Below are 20,330 nucleotides of genomic sequence, written 5' to 3'. Positions count from 1 at the left end.
GTACTTGCAGTATTAGTTGATTACTGTTTATCATAAGGAGTGACTTTCTTTATTTATTGTAATTCTAAAAGTCCCAAGCTTATCCATATATACAGAGGCTGTTGCCTAGAAGATTCTTTTGGGGAAGCAGCCATCTCTTCTCTGTCTTCATCTCAAAAATTATTTTGTTAGCTACAAGTCCTAATTTTGCAGATGAGGAAAGAGGCCCATTAGATGTAAGGGCATGTTTTGTTTTTAAAATGATATTGATTCTTGCTTTGTAGTGCTAATGCACTGCAGAAATTGATCACAAAATACTGTGCTGCTAATACATTGCAAAAATTGATCACAGAATATTGGTCACAAATCACTCATGAACAATAGCTCTATATTCTCATTTTTCAAATCACATCTATGTATCTCTAGTCTTCTTTCATATCACTTATTCAAAATAAGCTGTTTCCTCACTTTGCTCTCTGGGTACTGGCAATTAATATTGTTTTAATTGTTATTTGAGATTTTAAAACAGATTTAAAAATTTTAAAATTTAGCAGTGAAATACCTTGCCTTTAAAACAGTAGCTTTATTGAGATATTCATATACTGTACAGTTCACCAATTGAAACTGTACAATTCAATGTTTTTTTTTTTTTATCGAATTCACAGAATTGTGTAACAGTTACCACAATCTAATTTTAGAACATTTTCATCAGCCCTGAAAGAAACCCCATACCCATTAGCAGTCAGTCTTCATTCTGTCCCTTCCCCAGGCAGTCACTACTTTCTGTCTTCATGGGTTTGCCTGTTTTGTTCACTTTGTATAAATGGAATCATAGAACATTTTAAGGAGCTGCCAAACTCTGTAACAAAATGCATGCACTATTTTTTAGTCCCACTAGCAATGTATAAGGGCTCTAGTTTCTCCATATCCTTGTCAGCACTTGTTGCTATCTTTTTTTATTTTAGCCATACCAGTGGATATGAAATTGTATCTCACTGTCATTTTGATTTGCATTTCTCTAATGGTTAATCTTTTCATGTGCTTAATAGTTATTTGTTTATGTTTTATGTTTTGTGTATTATGTTTTTTGGAGCAGTGCCTTCAGTTCCTTTGCTCAGTTTTAAATTGGATTATTTTTATTGTTGAGTTATAAGTGTTCTTTATATATTCTGGATATATCTTCTACCAGGAATAGGATTTGCAAATACTTTTTTCCATTCTTTTGGGTGGTTTTTTTCATTTTTCTTGATAGTATCACCTGCTGTACGAAAGTTTTAAATTTTGATATGAGGCCAGCGTATCTAGTTTTTATTTTTTTGCTTGTGCTTTTGGTGTTGTATCTAGGTAACCTTTGCTTAACCCAAGATTATGAAGATTTGCTCCTAAGAGTTGTATAACTTTATTTCTACATCATGCTCTGTGATCCATTTTGAGTTAATTTTTGTCTGTCATATAAGGAAAGGTGTCCAATTTCATTCTTTTGCATGGTGATGTGCAGTTTTCCCAGCATCATTTGTTGAGTGCCATTTTTTCTTATCCAGGTATATTTCTGGTTGACTTATTTTGTCTTTTTATCATGAAATTTATGTTCTTTATTTGTAGCAGCAGTGTAACCTTCAAGACCTTGTCATTGTGTTTATTGCACCTCCCTTGCTGCGTGTTCTCATCTGGGAAGAAGTTTGCTCTATTGTTTTCAGCTCACGATTTCCTCTTTTTAGCTTAGTTGCTGCCTTCCATTTCTAAGGGGCTGGTGTTGTAAGAATGATATTATTGCTATATTTGATCCTAGTAAAGCACTTGACTGTAGGGACCGAATCTTGTCTTACCATATGGAATGGTAGGTTTTAAGATTAACAAAGGGTATTAATGATAGAATATTATCTATTTGATCTTTTTTTTTAAATTACTTTACAATATTGTATTGGTTTTGCCATACATCGACATGAATCTGCCACAGGTTCCCCATCCTGAACACCCGTCCCTCCTCTGATCTTTATCACTATTAAAACATTAAAAATTATGTCAACATTATAAAAATTTTGGAAGCTGTATTAGGAATTACTTGTACTAATGTAACATAGCTGCCGTTGTTCTGGTGCATTTCCTTTTAGATGCTTGCTTTATTTATTCTGTGGTTAAAAAATTGTATTTTTGGTATAGCAACAGTTTTCTCTCTTGCTTATTTGGTGGTGGAGGTGGTTTAGTTGCTAAGTTGTGACCTTTTCTTGTGACCCTAACCCACCAGGTTCCTCTGTCCCTGTCCATGTCTCTTGCATTGCAGACAGATTCTTCACTGCTGAGCCACCAGGGAAGCCCAAACTGTGTATAAAACTGCCTCTTCCAGAAAACAAATATGGGGAATATTTTCAAAAGCTCTTTTGCTGGATGTCATTTGATAATTAAATATGGCGAACTGACCTCCCCGCTTACTGCTTCTCTGCCTTTGGCCACATGACTTTGTTTTCCATCCTTTGGCCTCCCATTACCTGCTGCTGCTAAGTTGCTTCAGTCGTGTCCGACTCGGTGCGACCCCATAGACTGCAGCCCACCAGACTCCTGTCCCTGGGATTCTCTAGGCAAGAACACTGGAGTGGGGTGCCCTTGCCTTCTCCACCATTACCTAAGTTTTACAAAATCCAGATAATCATAATCCTTGGTTGCTGACACTTTCTCGTTATTGGTCCCTGTATGGACCTCTTTAAGCAGTTAATTATTTTTGTAAGCAACTTACCACCTGAGTGGGCAATTTTTTTTCATCTTTAAATGGGGATACCACCTACATTGCAGGAACAGTATTAAAAAAAAGGAGATAAAGCATTCTTCATGGTACCTGCTAGGTAGTAGTAACTCTGATAGTGTGAGTCATATTCTGCCTTTTACCCTTGAGTTTGTAATGAGGACTTAGGTGTTTCATTGTTGTTGTTTAGTTGCTAAGTCGTGTCCGACTCTTTGTGACTCCATAGACTGTAGCCCGCCAGGCTCCTCTGTCTACGGAATTTCTCAGGCAAGAGTGGGTTGCCATTTCCTTCTCCAAGGGATCTTCCCCAGCCAGGGACTGAACCTGTGTCTCCTGCTTGTCAGGGGGATTCTTTACCACCAAGCCAGTGTTAATTACAAAACTTTGTGTTTGGAGTGATTCTTGACTTTTTTTTCCCCTTCTATTCATATATCTGAGGGATAAAATATTCATCAATAATCAGACCCTGGAAGTGGTTATTTTGAGATTGATTGGAGAATGGAGGAGGAGATAGGAAACAATTTTATAAAAGCAGATTAGGTGACTCCGATATTCTCCCTCCTTGACAATCAATGAGGGGAAAGAAATGATCTCCTATTTCTGATCGTTTATTTTTTTAGTAGTAACTACCCATTCATGGGAGACAGATGGGGAAACAGTGGAAACACTGTCAGACTTTATTTTTTTGGGCTCCAAAGTCACTGCAGATGGTGATTGCAGCCATGAAATTAAAAGATGCTTACTCCTTGGAAGGAAAGTTATGGCCAACCTAGATAGTATATTAAAAAGCAGAGACATTACTTTGCCAACAAAGGTCCATCTAGTCAAGGCTATGGTTTTTCCAGTAGTCATGTATGGATGTGAGAGTTTGACTATAAAGAAAGCTGAGTGCTGAAGAATTGATGCTTTTGAACTGTGGTGTTGGAGAAGACTCTTGAGAGTCCCTTGGGCTGCAAGGAGATCCCACCGGTCCATCCTAAAGGAGATCAGTCCTGGGTGTTCGTTGAAAGGACTGATGCTGAAGCTGAAACTCTAATACTTTGGCCATCTGATGTGAAGAGTTGACTCATTGGAAAAGACCCTGATGCTGGGGAGGGATTGGGGGCAGGAGGAGAAGGGGATGACAGAGGATGAGATGGTTGGATGGCATCACTGACACAATGGACATGAGTTTGGGTAAACTCCAGGGGGGTCGCAAAGAGTTGGACACGACTGAGTGACTGAACTGAACTGAACCTTTTAAAAAAACATTTTTTAAATAATTTATAACTGTAATGTAGTGACTTTTAAAAAGAAGAAACAGACAACAACAAACTTAATCCTACCACCCTGTCACAACTCTTATTTTTGTATGTTTCTTTCAAACTTTTTCCATATTAATTTTATTATATTAGAAGAATAGTATCATGTTATATGTTGCTTTTTCAGGTAACAGTTTTATACATTGTTATATATCTATTATTTTAGTGGTTTCATTCATGAATTAATTTATTCATTTATTCAACAGATATTTATGAAACAACTTTTGTGTGCCTGGTATTCTTCTGGACTCTGGGTTATAATAGAGAACACAATAGATATGTCCTTGCCCTTTTGGGCCATGCATTCTACTAGAGCGCTTACAGAATAAACAAACACAGAGGCACATAAAGTAATAGTGCTGTTTAGTGGTTATGTTACATATGATGGGATATTGTTTCTGACTAGGTGTTTATAAAAAGTTGTTTGAAGGAGCAAGCCATATATCTCTTCCAGACAGCAGGCACAGTATGAAGACCCTCAGGAGAAGCATAGTGGGAGGTGATGGTAGGAAACCAGTGAGGGTCCAGATAGCATAGACTAAGAAAGAGACTGTTTTTATTTCTAAGTGTCATGTCGAGGTACAGAAGAGCATTGAGCAGGGAAGTGACATGCACTAACTTAAGTTAAACAAAGAACATTCTGGCTGCTATATGGGGATTGGAGTAAGAGAAGAAACAGGAAAACCAGTCAAGAAAGTGAAAGAAAAGTGAAAGTCGTTCAGTCGTGTCCGACTCTTTGAGACCCCATGTACTGTCCATGGAATTTTCTAGGCCAGAATACTGGATTGGGTAGCCTTTCTGTTCTCCAGGGGATTTCCCCAACCCAGGAATTGAACTCTGATCTCTTGCATTGCAGGTGGATTCTTTACCAGCTGAGCCACAAGGGAAGCCCGAGAATAATGGAGTGGGTAGCCTATCCCTTTTTCTTTAGGAGATCTTCCCGATGGGAAGAACTGGGAAGTCTCCTGCATTGGAATGGGACCAGGGTCTGCTGAATTGCAGGTGGATTCTTTACCATCTGAGCTATCAGGGAAGCTTTAACCAGTCAAGGGATATTTGGAATTATAAGAGCTAAGAGATGGTTGTAGCATGCAGTAAGCTATTGGGGAGAAGGTGATGAGAAGTAGTTGGATTTAAAATATTATTTTGAAAACAAAGTCACACTTTTGGGATTACTTAAGGGGGTTAAAGAAAGAGAGGAACGAAGCATGATTCCAAGGCTCTTGGCCTAAGTAAATGGGTGAATAATGGTGGTGCCATTTGTTGGAATAGAGAATAAAGGGGAAGGAACTTTATTTTTCTTCATAGCACTTCTGCCTGACATATATTTTTGATTGTCTCCTCTGTTGGAATTTGTATCCCAGGAGGGGAGGAATTCTGTTCCTTTTGTTTTCTACTGTATCCTGGGAACCTAAGAGAGGGCCTGGCAAACAGCTGGTGCTCAATAAATATTTGTTTAATGAATAGAATAAAATAATTGTACCATGAGCTGTTAATTATCTGGGAGATTAATTAACTGATTTGCGGATTGACTGTCTTTAAAAAAGTATGACTAGGCTTTTGACGGAGGAGGCAATGGCATCCCACTCCAGTATTCTTGCCTGGAAAATCCTATGGACGGAGGAGCCTGGAAAGCTGCAGTCCATGGGGTCGCTAAGAGTTGGATACGACTGAGCGACTTCACTTTCACCTTTCACTTGCATGCATTGGAGAAGGAAATGGCAACCCACTCCAGTGTTCTTGCCTGGAGAATCCCAGGGATGGGAGAGCCTGGTGGGCTGCCGTCTTTGGGGTCGCACAGAGTTGGACATAACTGAAGTGACTTAGCAGTAGCAGGCTTTTGAGCTGGAGAAGAAAATGACACCCCACTCCATTACTCTTGCCTGGAAAATTCCATGGACGGAGGAGCGTAGTAGGCTACAGTCCGTGGGGTCGCAAAGAGTTGGACATGACTGAACGACTTCACTTCACTTCAGGCTTTTGAGAAAAAACAAAATTGCTGAAAATCTTGAAAACCTTGACATATCAGAAGATTTTATTTTTTGGAATTACATATAATTTTAGAGTTTCTTCTTCTCTTCATTGAAAGTATAACCTAAAGTAATTGACCTCTAATGCCTGTCATTCTTCAGTATTTTTGCAGTGTTGTTAAAAATTTTCAAATTTAAGTATAACTCTTGAGTAAAATGTTATTTTCTAAGTTAAAATATTTATAGATTTGGGAAAAAGGGGATAGAAATAAGTTTCAGTTACACTATGGAATTGTTCAGTCACTAAGTTGAGTTTGACTCTTTGTGACCCCATGAACTGCAGCATGCCAGGCTTCCCTGTCCTTCACTATCTCCCTGAGTTTGCTTGAACTCATGTTCATTGAGTCCGTGATGCCATCCAACCATCTTGTCCTCTGTTGCCTCACTTCTCCTCTTGCTCTCAATTTTTTTGCAGCATCAGGGTCTTTTCCAATGAGTCAGCTCTTCACATCAGGTGGCCAAAGTATTGGAGCTTCAGCTTCAGCATCAGTTCTTTCAATGAATATTCAGGTTGATTTCCTTTAGGATTGACTGGTTGGATCTCCTTGCAGTCCAAGGGACTCTCAAGAGTCTTCTCCAACACCACAGTTCAAAAGCATCAATTGTTCAGTGCTCAGTCTTCTTTATGGTCCAACTCTCACATCCATACATGACCACTGGAAAAACCGTAGCTATAACTATATGGACCTTTATCAGCAAAGTGATGTCTCTGCTTTTTAATACATTGTCTGGGTTTGTCGTAACTTTTCCTCCAGGAGCAAGTGTCTTTTAATTTCGTGGCTGCGGTCACCATATGTGTGATTTTAGAGCCCAAGAAAACGAAATCTGACACTGTTTCCACATTTTCTCCATTTATTTGCCATGAAGTGATGGGACCGGATGCCATGATCTTCAGTTTTTGAATGTTGAGTTTCAAGCCAGCTTTTTCACTCTTTCCTCTTTGACCTTCATCAGAGGCCCTTTAATTTGTCTTTGCTTTGGGATTGGAATGAAAACTGACCTTTTCCAGTCCTGTGGCCACTGCTGAGTTTTCCACATTTGCTGGTGTGTTGAGTACAGCATTTTCACAGCATCATCTTTTAGGATTTGAAATAGCTCAGCTGGAATTCCATCACTTCCACTAGCTTTGTTCATAGTGATGCTTCCTTAGGCCCACTTGACTTCACACTCCAGGATGTCTGGCTCTAGGTGAGTGCACCACTATGGTTATCTGGGTCATTAAAAGCTTTCTGTACAGTATGAAGTAGGATAATGAATTTTTTTGTAGTTTGATAATGTTAGGTTTTATTTTAGTAACTGCATTGAATTGTCAGGCAAATTGGAAAAATGAACAAAGCCGTGTAGCTGGTAAGACAGTGTTGGTTTGGTTCTATCAGCAGTGGGTTCCAACTTTGATTTTATTTGAGCTAAAAACAAATTTTCATTGCAGCTTTTCCAGTGGAAGGTTATTCTAGTGTGTTATCTGATCAATTAGATTCAAGCCATAGAAAAATTAGTAGTCACATACAGAAATTAAATGGGAGAGTAACATTTGGCAATCATTCCTATATTGAATTTGAAGAGTTTATTAGGAATCATCAGATCAAATATGTGATGCTGGTAAAACTCATGTGGAAGTTTTACCTAGTATAATTCTGAAAATAAAAAAATGAATAGGTAAATTATTTCTCTGGGTTAGAAATATTTAAAAAGTGCAAAGAAAAAGATATGAACCATAAATCTAGTATGTTTCCTATTCCCTCTCTTTGTTTTATTAGTTTGTTGTTTATTCTTCCATTGTATTTTATTACAAATAGAGGCATATATGATTTTATTTTCTCCTCCCCTTTTATATAATAAATAATATACTGTATATACAGTTATGTAGTTTAGTGTCTTATAGTTTTTGTATTTTTTAATCAATATATATATATCTCCAATATATTTTGGAGATCTGTCCATATCAGTATGTAGAGATTTTCCTTATTCTTTTTTACAGCTACATAATGTGACAATATTATGGTTTATTCATCCAGCCCCCTATTTCTGTATATTTGGGTATTTCCAGTCTTCTGTTGGACAAAATGATACAACTGTGAATAACCTTGAATATCTGTCATTTCTTATTGTATACATTGTACTGTATCTGTAGGATCTATTTTCAGAAGTGGGATTGCTAGGTAAAATGATGAATGTATGTCAACATTTTAATAAATTCTTTACTTTAAAATGTTATGTTATATATTAAAATGTTTACATAATTTCCAGCATCTGCATAATTTGTCTATGAATTAGTTGCAAAAAATTATTGAGGACAGTTGTTAGTATGGACATTTATTTAGAAGGACAGTTATTTTGGAAGCAGTTTAGAATTTTAGATGACATTTATGATTTTGCTTTAGTTTGAAATATGATATATGTAGTTTAAAATACGAATATAGTTTGAAATATGAATATTTTTATGTCATTGAGGGAAATAATATTTTTATTCTTTCCATCATTGGATTTGATAGCTTTTAGCATTTACTAATGATGTAATAATTGATTTAATCACACACAGGGTTTCAGCTTTCTGCTGAAAATAGCCTGAAGAAATTAAATTGGTGAATAGCTTCCCTATGAAACGTATGAATCTAGGTTGAGATGCTGAGCATCTATGATATTTAATATTTGCTTGGAGGAAATACCAAAAATAATAAGTGGGGATGAGTTAGTAAAAAGTGAGTTAAAAACAGAGCTGGTCTTAAACACTTGTGCCCTGTTGTGACTAATAACTTATGTTTTAGAAATAACCTGCTAAGGCTATGAGAAAAAACAGTAAAGCTCTTTTTTTTTTTTTGTAGTGTTGTAGTATCTGCTGGAGTATGTAATAGAAAACAAAGAAGACAGTTTGCTGACTAACTGATGTTGCATGAACTTTGTTCAAATATTTGAAATAAGTAGAGGTCAGCTAAGAACTAGAAAATGATAATGACATATTTTAATATTTTGGCTATTTTAAAAAGGAATTTGTGATGTAAATTTGTAAGTTATAGTTATGTTGTATTTTACATTTACAGCTATCCTAAGGATGCTAAATGTTTTCTTTCAAATTGCAGGTAGCTTAGCATTAATATTTCCTTTACGTTTTGACTGATTTTTTTGAAGGGTGATTAATTTTGTTTTAACTTTGTTTTGTGGTTATTCTCAATCTCCTTCCCCTCTTATTCTGGTTGACAGTTGACTGTTCGCCCCTTCCCTCTCTTTTTCTCTGATTTTCCCCCTGCCTTGTTGTAGAGAGGAATTAGATGGTTTTCAAAAATATATATGATTTACAAAAATACACATAGTAGATACAGTCAACGGTGGTGAGCAAATTAGGGCAAGGGAAAGCAAAGGTAGGAAAGAATATGAAGTCAAGAGAGAGCTGTGAAAAGATTAGGTTTGTTAAAGTAGCCATCGGTTTGGCTCTAGGGTTTCCAGCAGCTAGTGCAAAAATGAGATATGCTTCGTTGTTTGAGTTATGATGTAAAATTAAAAAGTAGTTCCTTTTTTTTTTTAAAGAATTCAAAAAACGTTTAACAAATATCAAACACACGCAGGATAGAATCACTGTGAGTAGGGGGAAGGGAGAGGTTGACTTGACACTCAAGAGCCTCATCAGAAGCGGCAGAGACTGGTGGAGGCTGAAGAGCCAGACACACTGACCCGTGTGCACTTGACGAAGGGCAAGGCACAGACTGTCTGGGTCTAGATAATAGTTTCTTCCTTCAGCAGCGTCTCCTTCTGTGTGGAGCTCAGTTATCCTCCCAGACTATCCAGGTTTTCCAGGTATGAGATCTTTTGGGTGTCCTCAGTACTCTGGGAAATGGGCAACAGATGGCATCTAGGGCAGTCTATTTCTTGGATGAGGCAGATGGCACCAGCCACCGTGAACAGAAGGATGCTGAAGCCCAGGATGTAGTAAGGCCACTGTATGGAGAACTGAGGGGGGCTGGGCTTCATCCGCAGACTCTGAATCTCCAGGGTGTGCAGCAACAAGGCCAGGAAGGCACAAGGCCCTGTGAGGAAACTGATGAAGGCTGACACAGAATTGTGCTTCTGGGTCCTCGGAAAGAGCTGAGATGCAAAGGACACCATGATGAAAGTGGTGAGGAAAGACAAGACAATGGCGGACAGCAGGGAGACTTGGCCGAGGATGACGTAAATGGATAAGGGTCGAGGCTTGCAGCACTTGATATGGAAGCGGTTCTCAAACAGGCCACTGAAGAACACTTCCTGGGACTCCTCGTCCACCAGCTGCACCTAGAAGGGGAAGATGGAAACCAACCAAAAGTAGTTACTTTGGAGAAGCACAGCTATTCTTGGTTCTGAGTAAGACCAGAGAGCTGTTTATACCATGTGTCCTCACAAAGAAGACCCTGTGTAATGTAGCTTTAATATCCGTACAGTAAACCAGCAATATGTGACAGGCTGCTTCTTACATTGTCGTCTAGTGAAAACATGGCATAACCAAAGCGCAAGCAGGGAGTCAAGGGAATGCAGGTGTCTGCCTGTCTTGCCTGAATCAAGGCATAGATTTGATAATACCTACAGTGAGAGTTCTGCACTTACCTCCTTTTTTTTTGGTGATTGATCACTTTGAGAATCTTTGAATGCTATACACCCTTTCCTTAGTAAAATGCTTGTGACCAGTCTTCATAACTTCTAATCTAGAAGAGTGTATGCATTGCATGTACGTTAGTTAATTCTCCCTAAGTACTGCTTTTAGTAGTCAAGGTTTTTGACAATGACAATTATCAATGAGTTCAAGATTATACATATATATACTTGCCTTTCTTTCTGAATGTATCACTTGCCTGTGTTCTTAGTTAAGTAAGACCCACATGTGCTTTAAAAGTAAACCATCTGTGGGTTGGAATATTTTTATGAAAGTTGAAGAACCTGAATAAGCCACTTTATTCCTTCAAAAGAAAAACAGTGAGAGAGAGTACTTAAGGATAGGGCCAAAGGTCTTTGCAAGTTATTTGGGTTGTGTTCTAGAATGACAAATGCTGTTAAAGCCATAATAATTTTATTCCTAATAGTCTTAAATTTGGCGTTGAAAAAGACGAACTCACCTTGGCCATTTAAAAAATTGCCAGCAAATAAAGTAATCATAGATATTTTATCTTAAGTTGTGTAACTTAGAATATACTCTCAGGAAAAGGTATGCGCTATTAATTAATGGAGGTTATTTACCTACAATGTCTGGAACCTAACTTATTCTCAGTTCAGTTCAGTTCCTCAGTTGTGTCCGACTCTTTGAGACCCCATGGACTGTAGCAAGCCAGGCCTTCCTGTCCATCACCAACTCCTTGAGCTTACTCAAACTCATGTCCATAGAGTTGGTGATGTGATCCAACTATCTCATCCTCTGTTGTCCCCTCTCCTCCTGCCTTCAACCTTTCCCAGCATCAGGGTCTTTTCCAGTGAGTCATTTCTTCACATCAGGTGGCCAAAGTACTGGGAGTTTCAGTTTCAGCATCAGTCATTCCAATGAATATTCAGGACTAATTTCCTTTAGGATGGACTGGTTTGATCTCCTTGCAGCCCAAGGGACTCTCAAGAGTCTTCTCCAACATCACAGTTCAAGAGCATCAGTTATTCAGCGCTCAGCTTTCTTTATAGTCTGGCTCTCACATCCATACATGACTACTGGAAAACCCATAGCTTTGACTAGATGGACCTTTGTTGGCAAAGTAATGTCTCTGCTTTTTACTATGCTGTCTAGGTTGGTCATAACTTTTCTTCCAAGGAGCAAGCGTCTTTTAATTTCATGGCTGCAGTCACCATCTGCAGTGATTTTGGAGCCCCCCAAAATAAAGTCTGTCACTGTTTCCATTGTTCCCCATCTATTTGCCATGAAGTGATGGGACTGGATGCCATGATCTTAGTTTTCTGAATGTTGAGCTTTAAGCCAACTTTTTCACTCTCCTCTTTTACTTTCATCAAGAGGCTTTTTAGTTCTTCTTTGCTTTCTGCCATCAGGGTGGTGTCATCTGCATACCTGAGGTTACTGATATTTCTCCTGGCAATCTTGATTCCAGCTTGTGCTTCATCCAACCCAGCATTTCGCATAATGTGCTCTGTGTATAAGTTAAATAAGCAACGTGACAATATATAGCCTTGATGTACTCCTTTCCTGATTTGGAACCAGTCTGTTTTTCCATGTCCAGTTTTAACTGTTGCTTCCTGACCTGCATACAGATTTCTCAAGAGGCATGTCAGGTGGTCTGGTATTCCCATCTCCTGAAGAATTTTCCACAGTTTGTTGTGATCCACACAGTCAAAGGCTTTGGTGTAGAAGTAGGTGTTTTTCAGGATCTCTCTTGCTTTTCTGATGATCCAGCAGGTGTTGTCAATTTGATCTCCGGTTCCTCTGCCTTTTCTAAATCCAGCTTGAACATCTGGACGTTCACGGTTCATGTACTGTTGAACCTATTCTAGATTTATAATTAAAAAACTGAGATGTATAAGTCTCAAGAGCACAGTGATTGATAGAATAAATTTAACCATGTAATGTGTATTTGCATAACTGTGATTTAGAACTTTGAAAAACATGCATTGCCCAGTTAAACATCTAAGTAAGCAAGAACTATCACAGTACAACCAGCTAGATTACCTTGATGTGATTTGTGATGATACATATGGACTAGGACTCTGTTAATACATGCCTCCCATTCAGTTTTTTTTTTCTTTTTTTTTAAGTTTTTTTTTTTTTTTTTGGGTAGGCACCATTTCTAAAGTCTTTATTGAATTTGTTATAATGTTGCTTTCGTTGTTTATGTTCTGGTTTTTTGGTTGTGAGGCATGTGGGATCTTAGCTTCCCCATAAGGGAATGAACCTGCACCCCTGGAATTGGAAAGTGAAATCTTAACCAGTGGACTTTAGTCCTCCATTCAGAGAGTTGATGATCATTTCATTGACATGTATCTTGTACTATAATGAATTTACCTTCAGTTATACGGTAATTTGATAATCAGACTAGATAAAAGCAAAAGCAAAAACAATGACTGTAATAACAGACTTTTAAAAAGAGTAGTTCTATAATTTTTTGAGTATTTAGATGTTTCCAGTGTTTAGGATATCTCAGGTTATTGATATTTCTCCCAGCCATCTTGATTCCAGCTTGTGCTTCTTCCAGCCCAGTGTTTCTCATGATGTACTCTGCATAGAAGTTAAATAAGCAGGGTGACAATATACAGCCTTGACGTACTCCTTTTCCTATTTGGAACCAGTCTATTGTTCCATGTGCAGTTCTAACTGTTGCTTCCTGACCTGCATATAGGTTTCTCAAGAGGCAGGTCAGGTGGTCAGGTATTCCCATCTCTTTCAGAATTTTCCACAGTTTCTTGTGATCCACACAGTCAAAGGCGTTGGCATAGTCAATAAAGCAGAAATAGATGTTTTTCTGGAACTCTCTTGCTTTTTCCATGACCCAGCGGATGTTGGCAGTTTGATCTCTGGTTCCTCTGCCTTTTCTAAAACCAGCTTGAACATTTGGGAGTTCATGGTTCACGTATTGCTGAAGCCTGGCTGGAAGAAGCACAAGCTGGAATCAAGATTGCTGGGAGAAATATCAGTAACCTCAGATATGCAGATGACACCACCCTGATGGCAGAAAGTGAAGAGGAGCTAAAAAGCCTCTTGATAAAAGTGAAAGAGGAGAGTGAAAAAGTTGGCTTAAAGCTCAACATTCAGAAAACAAAGATCATGGCATCTGGTCCCATCACTTCATGGGAAATAGATGGGGAAACAGTAGAAACAGTGTCAGACTTTATTTTTTGGGGCTCTAAAATCACTGCAGATGGTGACTGCAGCCATGAAATTAAAAGATGCTTACTCCTTGGAAGAAAAGTTATGACCAATCTCGATAGTATCTTCAAAAGCAGAGACATTACTTTGCCAACAAAGGTCTGTCTAGTCAAGGCTATGGTTTTTCCTGTGGTCATGTATGGATGTGAGAGTTGGACTGTGAAGAAGGCAGAGCGCTGAAGAATTGATGCTTTTGAACTGTAGTGTTGGAGAAGACTCTTGAGAGTCCCTTGGACTGCAAGGAGATCCAACCAGTCTATTCTGAAGGAGGTCAGCCCTGGGATTTCTTTGGAAGGAACGATGCCAAAGCTGAAACTCCAGTATTTTGGCCACCTCATGTGAAGAGTTGACTCATTGGAAAAGACTCTGATGCTGGGAGGGATTGGGGGCAGGGGGAGAAGGGGACGACCGAGGATGAGCTGGCTGGATGGCATCACTGACTTGATGAATGTGAGTCTGAGTGAACTCTGGGAGTTGGTGATGGACAGGGAGGCCTGGTGTGCTGCGATTCATGGGGTTGCAAAGAATTGGACACGACTGAGCGACTGAACTGACTGACTGAGTGTTTAGGAAGCTGGATAAATATTCTTTTGTGATAGGCCATTTACGAAAAGCGATAATTTGGATTAAAGTGAGGCTCTTTTGCTATAATTATTTTTGAATAAAAAGCTGTGGAGCAACACAGACTTTCAGTTTTGATTGTGTTTTTATGCACTTGGAACATGACAGACTGGGATGAAGCTGCATCTTTTGGCACTGTAATTTTGTTTAGTGAAGCACTGACATCTTATTTCTTGTCCAAGACTTTGCTCTTATTCTCAATATCTGTATGTTTGAAAAATGCTTTTTAATGTTTTTCTCCTTTGCAAATTTTGGCTTTGTTTCTTTCATTATATTTGTGCTTGCTTTTTGTATCTCTCTTCTGCTTCCTGTGAAACATCAAAGCAAGCAAGAATCATCACAATGCAACTAACTTTCACTTTCTGGGGAAGCTCTGGTGCCAGCAAACAATAAAATTTTAAGGGTACTGATATGAAATATGATCTTACTGAGAAATATGAACGAATAAGGGCTTCCCTGGTGGCTCAGCAGTAAAGAATATGCCTACAATGCAGGAGATGCTGGTTCGATTTGTGGGTCGGGAAGATCCCCTGGCGGAGGGCATGGCAACTACTCTAGCATTCTTGCCTGGAGAATCCCATGGTCTGAGGAGCCTAGTGGGCTACAGTCCATAGGGCCACAAAGTTTGACACGACTGAAGCAGCTGAGCACGCACACAGGGATGAACAAAAACAGCAGACATTGAGCTTGACTGAATCCATGTTATGAAACGTTTTTGGTATGGAGTTTGATGCTGAGAAAGACGTGTTTGTATAATACGTTAAAAAAAAGAAATAAAGGCGCTCGCCAAACATTTTGTTTTTGATGAGGTAAAAGAATTACTTGACATTTATAAGGGAGAAGTGTACAACAAAGATCTTTTGGCATTGGAGTAGCAAAAGAAAGAGGAAAATGGAATGAGAAGAGCTCTGGAAATCTAGAGTAAAATAGGCTATTGGAAGCATTTTAAATGGTAAATGTGGATCTGACTCTATACATTTATTATTTGCATTTTTAAAAAGGTAACTTTTTGTTTTGAGATAATTGGGGATTCAGTTCTAAGAAATTATACAGAGATCCCCTGTACCTTCTACACACTTTCCTCCACTAGTAGCATCTTGAAAAACTGTAGCACAATATATCAGGAGCAAGATACTGGCATTTTTACAGTCAAAGTACAGAACATTTCCACCATCACAAGCATCCCTGTTTTCCTTTTGTCCCTATATGCTCTTTAATCCCTGACAGCCAGTAAACTCTTCTCTATTTCTATAATTTTGTCATCTCAAGAATGTTATATAAATGGAACCATACAGAATGTAACATTTTGAAATTGGCTTTACTCAGTATAATTTCCTGGAGATTGTATCCAAATTGATGTGTTATATCAAGTTTGTCCCTTTTTATTGCAGAGCAGTATTCCATGGTACCACAGTTGTTTAATCATTTACCCATTAAAGGACATCTGGCTTGTTTACAGTTTTTGGTTATTAAAATGAAACTGCTATAAATACATCTGTAAAGGTTTTGCGTTTTGGTTGAACACACATTTTCACTTCTTTGGGGTGTATAACTGGTAGTGGAATTGCTGGTCATACAGTAACTCTATGTTTAACCTTTTGAAGAACTACTAAACTTGTTTTCTAAAGTGGTGGTACCATTTTACATCCCCACCAGCAATGTAGGTGGGTTCCATTTTTCCAGATCCTTGCTAGCATTTGGTATCACTATTTTTTGTTTTAGCCATTCTGATATGAGTGTAGTAATATTGCATTGTGGTTTTAATTTGCATTTTTCTAACTGCTAATGATGCTGAGTATCTTGTCGTGTGCATGTTTGCCATATGTGCATATACTTTGTTGAATTGCCTCTTTGTGTGTTTTGCCCAGTTTCTAATTAGATTTTTTAAATTGTTGAGTTTTGAAAACTATATATCCTAGATACTAGTCCTTTATTGTATGTGTAATTTATAGACATTTTCTACCACTCTGTGACTTGTCTTTTCACCCTCTTAACAGAGTCTGTTGCAGATCAGAAGTTTTTTATTTTGATGAAGTTCAAGTTACCATTTCTTTCTCATATAGAACATATTTTTGGTGTCAATTCTGAGAGCTATTTGCCTAGCCCTAGATCTTGAGGATTTTCCCGTGTTATTTTTTAATCCTAAAAGTTTATAGTTTTACTCAAATATAAAGCCTGTGATTCATTTTGAGTTAATTTTTGTAATTCTGTAGTTTTTGTATAAGGAGTGAGACTTCAAAATTTCTTTCTCTCTCTCCTCCTCTCCTCTCCCCGCAACCCACCATGGATATCCTGTTGTTCTACCTCCTTTTATTGAAAAGGCTCTTTTTCCTCTAATGAACTACTTTTGCATCTTTGTCAAAAGCCACTTGTGTATTCTGGGGCCTCATTTTTCTGTTGATCTATATGTCTGTCCCTCCGTCAGTATCATAGTCTTGGTTACCGTAACTAAATAGAATAAGTCTTGATAATGGGTAGACTGATTCCTCCCACTTTAATCTTTTTTTAATCAAAATAGTTTTAGTTCATTTATTTCCTTTGCCTTTCCAAATAAATTTTAGAATAATTTTGTCTACATCTATGAAAGTAATTTGCTGAGATCTTGATAGGAGTTGCATTAAATCTGTTATCAGTTTGTGGAGAATGGACATCTTTACTTCATGAGTCTTCCAGTCGCAGACATGGTATGTCTTTCAATTTGTGTAGCTCTCTTTTCATCACCATTGTGTAATTTTTTGCAAATAAACTCAGCCTATATTTTGTTAGATTTACACTTCAGTATTTCTTTTTTAAAAAGTGATTATAAACGGTATTTTTAATTTTAGTGTCATTATGTTCATTGCTAACATGTAGAAATATAATTAATTTTTGGATGTTTACCTTATATCTTTAAAACTTTCTTTATTATTCTAGGACCTTTTTTGTAGATTCCTTGGAATTTTCTATGTGGATAATAATGTCACGTGCAATATGGACAGTTTTATTTTTTCTTTCTAATCTGTACTCTTTTTAACTTTTTTTTTCACTATCTAGAACTATGCTGTCAGGACTGTCCAGGACTGGACAGGACTATGCTGAATGAGACCAGCAAATGTGAACATCTTTGTCTTGTTCCCAGTCTTAGAGAGGATTCAGTGTCTTCCCCCAAGTATAGTGTTTAAGTTAATATGATTTTTTGCAGATACTCTTTATCAAGTTGAGGAAGTTTCCTTATATTCCTGTTTGCTGAGAGTTTTTAATCTTGAAAAAGTGTTGAATTTTGTCCAGTGCTTTTATTTCATTGATTGATATGATCATGTGGTTTTTCTTCTTTAGTCTTTTGGATTACATTGATTAATTTTGAATGCTGAATGAACCTGCCTTCCTGAAATAAACCTAACTTAGTCATTGTATATGTTCCTTTTTATATACCTACTTGTCTATTTTTTCTTAAGGATTTTTATGTTTATATTTATGGGGGATATTGATATGCAGTTTTATTTATTTTTTGTTATCTTGATTTTGTTGATAGCATAGTTTCAGAAAAGTTAATTAGAAGGTGTTTCTTCTCTCTTCTGTTTTCAAGAAGAGGCTTTAGAATTAATTCATAATTAGATTAATTCTGCTTTAAGCATTTTGTAGAATTCTCCAATTAAACTATCTAGGCCTGGAGACTTATTTTTTGGGAGATCTTATATCAATATTACAAATTCTGGGCTTCCCTGGTAGCTCAGTGGTGAAAAATTCAGTGTAGGAGGTGCGGGTTTGATTCCACGATCCAGAGAGGCTTTCCTGGTGCCTCAGACAGGAAATGGCAACCCACTCCAGTATTCTTGTCTTAGAAATCCCAAGGACAGTAGGGCTACAGTCCATGGGGTTGCAAAAAGAGTCAGATATGAGTTAGTGACTAAACAACAAATCGATGGACATGACTTTGAACAAGCTCCGGGAGCTGGTGATGGACAGGAAGGCCTGGCGTGCTACAGTCCATGGGGTCACAAAGAGTTGGACACTACTGAGTGACTGAACTGAACTGATTACTAATTGAGTTTCCTTCATAGTTGTAGGGCTGAATTACTGTTTTCTAGTGGGTAAATTGTGATAATTTGTGATTTTTGAAGACTTGGTTTGTTTCATCTACGTTATCAAATTTATGTCAAAAGAGTTTATAGTTCTCTTTTATTATCCTTTGATGGCTACAGGGTATATAGTGATATCTGTGGTTTTATTCCTTATCTTGATAACTTGTTAGATATCTGTTGATTTTGTTGGTGTCTTCAGAGAATCATTTTTTCATTGATTTCATTGATTCCATTGATTTTCTGTATTGTTTTTCTATTTTCTTTTGTATTGATTTCTGCTTGCATCTTTACTATTTACTTCCTACTGTTTGTCTTTTGTTTTTGCTCTTGTAGCAGCTTCAAATAACGGTTTGAGATTTTTCCTTTTTTTCTAATGCTATAAACTGTCTCTCATGCTGTGTGCGCTCAGTTGCTCAGTTGTGTCTGACTCTTTGGGACCCCATGGACTATAGCCTGCCAGGTTCCTCTGTCCTTGGAGTTTTACAGGCACGAATACTGGAGTGGGTTGCCATTTGCTTTTCTAGGATATCTTCCCAACCCAGGGATTGAACCTGCATCTCTGGCACCTCCTGCAGGCAGATTCTTTACCACTAGCACCACCTGGTAAGCCCATCTCTAGTGCTACCAATCTCTATATTTATAATACTATAAATTATCTCTGGTGCTATAAATAGCTCAGCTCTGCTTTACCTGTGGCCTACAAATTTTTATATGTTGTATTTTCATTTAGTTCATTTTTGATTTCCCTTTAGACTTCCTGTTTGACCCATGAATTATTTAGAAGTGTGTTGTTTAGTATCTGAGGATTTGAATATTTCCTGTTATCAATTTCTAGGTTGATTCTATTGTGGTTGGAGAAGATACTGTATTGATTTCAGGTCTTTTGAATTTGTTGAGATTTGTGTTATGGACTATATGGTCTTTCTTGATATATGTTCTATAAACTTTTGAAAAGAATGTGTATTTTGTTGAGTGTGTGTATGCTCAGTTATGATCAACTCTTTGCCACCCCATGGACTGTTTAGCAAACCAGGCTCCTCTGTCCATGGAATTTTCCAGGCAAGAATACTGGAGCGGGTTGTTGTTCAGTCACTCAGTCATGCCCAGCTCTTTGTGACCCCATGGACTGCACCACGCCAGGCTTCCTTGTCCTTCGCTGTCTTCTGGAGTTTGCTTGAACTCATGACCATTGAGTCAGTGATGCCATCCAACCATCTCTCCCTCTGTCGTCCCCTTCTCCTCCTGCCTTCAGTCTTTTTCAGAATCAGGGTCTTTTCCAGTGAGTTGGCTCTTCACATCAGGTGGCCAAAGTGTTTGGAGCTTCAGCTTCAGCATCAGTCCTAAAAGATGGTGCTATTAAAATGCTACACTCAGCAACCGGAGCAGGTAGCCATTTCCTGCTCCAGGGGATCTTCCTTACCCAGGGATCGAACCTGCGTCTCTCGCGTCTCCTGCATTGGCTTCTTTACCATTGCGCCACCTGGGAGGCCCATTCTGTTGGGCAGAGTATTTTATAAATGTTCATTAGATTTTGATTAATTTGTGTTTTTCTATATCCGTGCTGATATTCTATTTCTCTTAATTGTTGAGAGAGGGGTATTGAAGTCTCTTAATTATAATTGTGGAATTGTCTATTTCTCCTTTCAGACCTGTCCATTTTTGCTTCATATCTTTATCAACTCTTTTGTTTGGTACATATGAATTTAGAATTGTGATGTCTTCTTAGTGGACTGAGCATTTCTTTTTTTTTTTTTTTCTGGTAGTTTTCCTTGCTGTGAAGTCAGC

At 37.9% G+C, this 20,330-nt stretch overlaps 1 protein-coding gene and 1 pseudogene across 2 annotated transcripts in view; one reads left to right on the top strand and one right to left on the bottom strand.

Moving 5' to 3' along the window:
• Positions 1 to 20,330, top strand: part of EXOC6B (exocyst complex component 6B) — a 726,749-nt gene that overhangs the window by 2,905 nt on the left and 703,514 nt on the right. The window lies entirely within an intron of this gene.
• LOC138435178 (transmembrane protein 225B-like) overlaps positions 9,744 to 20,330 on the bottom strand; it is a 73,796-nt pseudogene continuing 63,209 nt past the window's right edge.

This window comes from Ovis canadensis, chromosome 3, assembly GCF_042477335.2.
Source record: "Ovis canadensis isolate MfBH-ARS-UI-01 breed Bighorn chromosome 3, ARS-UI_OviCan_v2, whole genome shotgun sequence".
In the NCBI taxonomy this organism is placed as follows: Eukaryota; Metazoa; Chordata; class Mammalia; order Artiodactyla; family Bovidae; genus Ovis; species Ovis canadensis.
This window is presented reverse-complemented; position numbering and strand designations above follow the sequence as displayed.